This window comes from Chiloscyllium plagiosum, chromosome 22 (assembly GCF_004010195.1).
Source record: "Chiloscyllium plagiosum isolate BGI_BamShark_2017 chromosome 22, ASM401019v2, whole genome shotgun sequence".
NCBI classification, from domain to species: Eukaryota; Metazoa; Chordata; class Chondrichthyes; order Orectolobiformes; family Hemiscylliidae; genus Chiloscyllium; species Chiloscyllium plagiosum.
This window is the reverse complement of record NC_057731.1, coordinates 41,038,089-41,044,493: the sequence shown is the minus strand read 5'-3', so window position 1 is coordinate 41,044,493 and position 6,405 is coordinate 41,038,089. Positions and strand designations below refer to the sequence as shown.

The 6,405-nt window shown below is 46.9% G+C and overlaps 1 pseudogene; it reads left to right on the top strand.

Moving 5' to 3' along the window:
* Positions 1-740: 740 nt before the first annotated feature.
* Positions 741-6,405, top strand: part of LOC122561403 — a 24,252-nt pseudogene continuing 18,587 nt past the window's right edge.

Genomic DNA, 6,405 nt, shown 5'->3' with positions numbered 1-6,405 from the left:
ATCACGGCCAAGTGGCATGGCCTGTAGCACTGTAGGTATTGCACAGAAGGAAATGGATTAAACCAAATGAAGAGGGAAGAAAAAGGTCAGAAGGGACAGACTGATTTAAAATATAGCAAAAGAATGAACAAAATTGCTGTACATTGAACATGTTTGTATATCCCTGCCATTGCCCTTGTCAGAAGGACAGGAATATATCTCATGCCCTTCAGAATGAGCAATTTTACTGGGCACTGATTGGGCACTCCCAGATTTCAACAGAGTTCATAAAATCTTCTGATTGTGAGATGCATTGATTGCAGTGATGACAGACTGAACTCATTTCTGGAGCGAAGTAGCACTCTTCCTCACCACAACATGGGAATTGACTTGATGCAATGAATTATTGAGTGGCCTGAATTATAAGTTACATTTGTGTGTTCTTAAAACAGCTTGTTTCTTGTACATGTTGTCTTGTATAAAATGATGAAACAATTTCTCCAGGAGGTGTTCTAACTAAGTGGGATCACCCACACTGCGACAATCTCATGGGAAGCCTCTCTTGAGCCATGCAATGATTTTTCTTTGATATTAAGTATTTAGCTTGGCTTTTTCTTTGAGCACTGTACAGTACCTCTGCTTGGGGTCAAAGGTGAGCCATGGAAGGATTGGAGAGAAAAAAGCAAGTGAGGCTTGAGGCCTGTCGTGTGACCTGGAATTTGCGAGTGCTTTACGTTTTTCACAGGATGTCCCTTGAGATTATGACGCTTCAGCCCAAGTGTGAGGATGTAGAGACCGCAGAGGGGGTAGCACTAACTGTCACAGGGGTCGCTCAGGTAAGTAACCCCAAAATCCCAAAAAGTAATCTAATTTCGAAAAACTCTTTGGTGAGCCGTGGAAGGATTGGAGAGAAAAAAGCAAGTGAGGCTTGAGGCCTGTCATGTGACCTGGAATTTGCGAGTGTTTTACGTTTTTCACAGGATGTCCCTTGAGATTATGACGCTTCAGCCCAAGTGTGAGGATGTAGAGACCGCAGAGGGGGTAGCACTAACTGTCACAGGGGTCGCTCAGGTAAATAACCCCAAAATCCCAAAAAGTAATCTAATTTCTAAAAACTCTTTGCAGCCTAAGTCTGTTAAAAGGCACAAAAAACTTACTAATGCTTTTGCTTATCTTAACAAAACAGTAGGAGGCCACTTATTCTGTAATTCTTGCATAAATAACATTCAAGGGTGGAAAATGTGTTTAGCTAGGACCTGACTGTGATAGCATTCAGGCTCATAGTTGTTTATATTGTTCAAGGGTCCTCCATTCATAGATCATGTTTTCTTTCCTCACTGAGCCCCACTGTGAGAGCGTTGAAGCTTGTGGTGACATCAAGCAGATCCATGGAAAGTTCCCTCAGACAGTCCTGGGGTTTCACCAACAAAATTGTGCATTTGTGGACGAAAAGGTCCCAAAGAATTTGATGTGAAATCTTGCACACATACAATTTTCCACCCCTGATTATTAATGGTGAGCTGTTTGTTCACTTTGAAACAGTGGGAACATTTTCTGTAACGCTCAATTAACTTTTCAGGCTTTGGTGACTGTTGTTCAATTTTTTTAAGTTTCATTTTTTTTGTTGACTATTCCTATTCCGCCTCAACTGGTTAAGTGGAACTGCATGATCTTCCAATGAATGGCATTCCCCCTGGTCTGAGCCCACACAGCATGGGAAGTCGCAAGCATCCGGAGTTCTTAGTGTCACCCATTGGGACAACCAACCCTTTGCAGTACACAATGTACCGAAGTGCTCTGTAACTTCCATCAAACCACTTGAGAATTCACTTGGCATTTTTGACAAATAAGTGAAATCTGGGAGCATTGAACTTAATGCTAATGAAGTTCCTTGAGCACAGATACATTTTTAAAAATACAAAAGCATGTTGGTTCCTCTGTTTTATAAATGGAGGCACTACATACAAAACCATACAAGTTATCGTAAACCTTGTAAAGATGACTGGTTAGTGCAAGCACTGCCTTCGTAGAGCACAACATATTCCTGATGAAGAAGGGCTCATGCCCGAAATGTCAATTCTCTTGCTCCTTGGATGCAGACTGACCTGCTGCTCTTTTCCAGCGACACATTTTCAGCTCTGATCTCCAGCATTTGCAGTCCTCACTTTCTCCTAGAGCACAATATATATTCAAGTCCCATAAACTTGGATACAGTTTGGCAGAGTTCTCAGTGTTCCTAGATGTGCACAGGGTTACATTTGGAGTTTCATTAATTGAAGCATGCAACCCATCAGCATCATTCATTGAGCTCTTTTCTTCATAGTGGCATAGTTTGCAAAAGTATCAAAGTCCTGCTGTACATTCACTATCCTTGGGTTGGTGAGGACGATGAGAGACCAGCTGGGAAAGCATTGGAATCGTTGAATCAGGAGCTGATAAAGGTCTGGAATCTGAGTTTTGTTGATAGTTGGGCTGGGACGGGCATTGTCACAGCAGCCCTTGATGATGTAGAGGCTATAGGGTTTGAAGCACAGTTTCATTAAGAACACCAAGGTTCCAAGTTGTTCAGCTGGAGATAGTGTCTGGGAAGAGGGAGTGAGATCAATATGCAGGGTATATTGATGGGCCATCTTTTTATTTATCAGGATGCTGCCTGACCTGCTGTGCTTTTCCAGCACCACTCTAATCTAGATTCCGATCTCCAGCATCTGCAGTCCTCACTTTCGCCTAACTCACGTTGGAAGTCTGCTGCAAGGACATTTTGTGCACAAGGTTCATGGGTTGATGCAGACTACATCTCAGGGCTGTTCACTTGCTCTGTTAGTGCCTGGTCTGGGTCTGTTAATGTTCCAGCCAGAGCCAAGGGCCCTCAGTATTGCTGTATTGACATGCTGTTTTGCACAGGAACATAGAAAGCCAACTTCTCAGCAGCAACATGCCCAGACCCTGGCAGAGGGAGCATCTTTCTGTACAATACACCGGGACGTTAATCTAACACCTACACTGTACCAGCTTCCTGTGCGTCAAATACATTATATGTACATTCAATTAAACAACTGTGTCAGAACCTGGGTGGGGTCAGTGCACAGTCCATGATTGGTCAGGAGATCCTAGTACCCACCGGCACAGTGCACACACTGTGCAGGCCTTCCGCCATAGGTAGTTGTCCACTCTGAGGGGTGGCACAGTGGCTCAGTTGTTAGCATTACTGCCTCACAGCGCCGGGGATCCGAGTTCGATTCCAGCCTTGGGTGCCTGGTTGCACATTCGCTCAGGTCTACGTGGGTTTCCTCAGGGTGCTCCGGTTTCCTCTCATGATGTGCAGGTTAGGTGAACTCGCTATGTTAAATTGCCCATAGTGTTTAGGGATGTGTAGGTTAGATGTATTCAGGGTAAATGCAGAGTAATAGGATAGGGAAATGAGTCTGGGTGGGTTGCTCTTCGGAGGGTCGGTGTGGATTTGTTGGGCCAAAGGGCCTGTTCCATGGTCAGGGGATCTGTCCAAAGACAGTCTGTGCAGTGGCAATGGTCAATGCTGTAGGGCCAGTACCAACAGTCAAGGGGATCACATACCTTCAGTCAGGAGCTGCAAACACAAGAATCAGGGGTCTGGGCAGTCCTTGGTATGGGATGCTTATGGATGCTTCTGGTCTGAATATTTTGATCATTTTAGAAGGGCAAGGAGGGCCTGTAAGGGCTTCAGTGGGAATCACTGCACAAACAACAGCATGGGAGCAAAGGCACCCGGGGTGGTGGGGACAAGAATGATGATGGGAGGGTAGGATCTCCAGGTTTTGGGCGGTATGTTAGGTTACACAAGAGGGTTTATTGGCAGTAACCATACCACGGCCGCCATAAGGGGAAGCAGAGAGGAGCAGGATGGGAATTATCAAGGTTAAGTGTCAGGGGTCAAGGTGCAGGGAGGGCAGACAGAAGTTATAGTGATTGTAAATGAAATCAGCTGGGAAGACCTCATAGAATATGAGTTTTCAGATTTGGGGCTGTTAATCTGGTCCAATCAGGGAGCCCTGGCAGAGCTTCTGTTCACTCTGAAAGCTGGCCAGTTTAGATTATGGAAACAGGCGCTTCAGCCCAACAAGTCCACACTGACCGTCCAAAGAGTAACCCACCCAGGCCCATCCCTCTACCGTATATATACCCCTGACTAAAGCACCTAACACTATGGGCAATTTAGCATGGCCAATTCACCTGATCTGCACATCTTTGGACTGTAGGAGGAGACCGGAGCACCGGAGGAAACCCATGCAGACACTGGGAGAATGTGCAAACTCTACACAGACAGTTGCCCAAGGCTGGAATCGAACCCAGGTCCCTGGTGCTGTGAGGCAACAGTGCTAACCACTGAGCCACCATGCTGTGCCTTGTTCAATGCATATGTAAATAAAGAGTGACTTGGTGACAGGATACCGGCCTCTATGGAGGTTTTTCAGAGGTGAAGCTCAATGTGATAAGTCTGCAAATGAGGAGTTGGGGTGGGGGGTGATGTAGGGGTGGAGGTGTGTGGAAATGGGATGTGGAGTAGTGTGAGGTATAAGGGACATGAGCCTGTGGAGGATTGGGAAGGTGTGGGGGTTGGCGGGGTAACCTAGTGACCAGTAGAGCCCAGGCGAGGGTGTCCTCCATGAACTATCGGTTGATGTGGGTCTGGAATGGTAAAGTGCAAGCAGGCACTGTGTTTTCAGGCACTGTGTTGGTCACGAAGTCAGTGTGGCACATTCACCACGTTGGAGCACATGCTGAGGCTGAAGTTGACTGAATGATAGAGACGCGGCCTGCAATATCTGGGTGGTCGCTGGTGGAGGAGTGTGTATAGGCCTCACCTATAGGGCATACCATTGACATTCTGAGACCACTTTCACTCCTCTTGTTCTCAGTGTTTGGTCATTCCCACCAAGAGCAGTGCAGCTGGCCACTGGTGAGACGCTAGGCTCAGTCAGTGTGACTGCCTACCTAAGCAGGTGAAAATGGACACAGGAAGGTCAGGGCTGTTGACAATCCCAGGAAAAACAGCAGGCCCCACTGCAGAGGACAAAGGAGCTCCCAGATCAAGGGGACAGCACACACTGCTGGGGTCCTCAGGATGCTCAGAGTTTTCTTACCAGACACCATTTCCAGGGGATGAGCAAGGTGCAGTGTTATTGCAGGCTCTGTAGGTCCCAGGATGCTGTGTGCCAGACGTTAGCCAAAGTGCTGAAGTGGCCCTGAAGGCTGCAGGAGTGGGAAGCCTAATTTTCCAAGGGACTGTGAAGATCACTGCCATTCTCTCTGCAGCTGGCTCATTCCAGGAAGTGATGCATCACCTGTGTAGGATCTCTTTGTGCATTGACAAAGGCATCAGAGCAGTGACCAGTGCCAGTTACGCAAGGTAACCCAGGCTAGTTAGTGCTCACCAAAGTCAGTGCTGCAATCTGGACAATACAGACTGTGAATGAGTCATACAGTCATAGAGATGTACAGCATGGAAACAGGTCCTTCGGTCCAACCTGTACACACCAACCAGATATCCCAACCCAATCTAGTCCCACCTGTCAGTACCCAGCCCATATCCCTCCAAACCCTTCCTATTCATATACCCATCCAAATGCCTCTTAAATATTGCAATTGTACCAGCCTCCACCACATCCTCTGGCAGCTCATTCCATACACGCACCACCCTCTGCGTGAAAACGTTGCCCCTTAGGTCACTTTTATATCTTTCCCCTCTCACCCTAAACCTATGCCCTCTACTTCTGGACTCCCTGACCCCAGGGAAAAGACTTTGCCTATTTATCCTATCCATGCCCCTCATAATTTTGTAAACCTCTATAAGGTCATCCCTTAGCCTCCGGCACTCCATGGAAAACAGCCCCAGCCTATTCAGCCTCTCCCAATAGCTCAAATCCTCCAACCCTGGCAACATCTTTTATGAGCCCTTTCAAGTTTCACAACATCTTTCCGATAGGAATATGTGGTTGGAAGATGCAGTTCAGCTCCCCACCAGCGTAGTCCAGACAGAGTGTACCACATCATCCTGGCTGTTGTACTCTGCACAAGTACAGCAGGTAAGGAGGTAATCTGCTGGATACTGAGGAACCAGGAGAACAGGACCAATATTCCAACAGTGGCCTAACCAATGTCCTGTACAACCGCAACATGACCTCCCAACTCCTGTACTCAATACTCTGACCAATAAAGGAAAGCATACCAAACGCCTTCTTCACTATTCTATCTACCTGCGACTCCACTTTCAAGGAGCTATGAACCTGCTCTCCAAGGTCTCTTTGTTCAGCAACACTCCCTAGGACCTTACCATTAAGTGTATAAGTCCTGCTAAGATTTGCTTTCCCAAAATGCAGCACCTCGCATTTATCTGAATTAAACTCCATCTGTCATTTCTCAGCCCATTGGCCCATCTGGTCCAGATCC